The sequence below is a fragment of the Apis dorsata genome, unplaced genomic scaffold (genome assembly GCF_000469605.1).
Source record: "Apis dorsata unplaced genomic scaffold, Apis dorsata 1.3 scaffold_655, whole genome shotgun sequence".
NCBI lineage: Eukaryota > Metazoa > Arthropoda > Insecta > Hymenoptera > Apidae > Apis > Apis dorsata.
The window spans coordinates 480825-481271 of record NW_006263844.1 but is presented as its reverse complement, the minus strand read 5'-3'; the positions used below and the strand labels follow the sequence as shown (position 1 = coordinate 481271).

The 447-nt window shown below is 34.7% G+C and overlaps 1 protein-coding gene across 1 annotated transcript in view; it reads left to right on the top strand.

The window, feature by feature from the left end:
* Positions 1 to 447, top strand: part of LOC102681747 (phosphoinositide 3-kinase adapter protein 1) — an 11662-nt gene that overhangs the window by 2413 nt on the left and 8802 nt on the right. The window lies entirely within an intron of this gene.

Below are 447 nucleotides of genomic sequence, written 5' to 3'. Positions count from 1 at the left end.
TCTCTCTCTCTCTCTCTCTCTCTCTCTCTCTCTCTCTCTCTCTCTCTCTCTCTCTCTCTAAGAACTATGGACACTGCGCATAAATATCATTTGAGATCGAAAAAATTATAATTAATTAATTAAAATTCACTGCTTTATTATTACATCCCTATACTCCCGAATACACGACGTTTTCATCGTATTTGTATTTTCTATATTATTTGTATCGAGCCGATTAATATTAAATGATAAAAGATTAAGCACGTTTGAATCTGAAAAAAAAAAAAATAATAATAATAATAATAATAAAAATTTTTTCATCCCCCTTGGCAACAAGGGGATCTCGAATCACAAAAACAAACGCGAGGGACGCAATTTCATATTCCCCCCTCGTCCGTCATAATTATATGGGCATCGTCTAATTTCTGAGTCCGTACGTGAAAACAATGACGCGAGCGATAGTAGGGA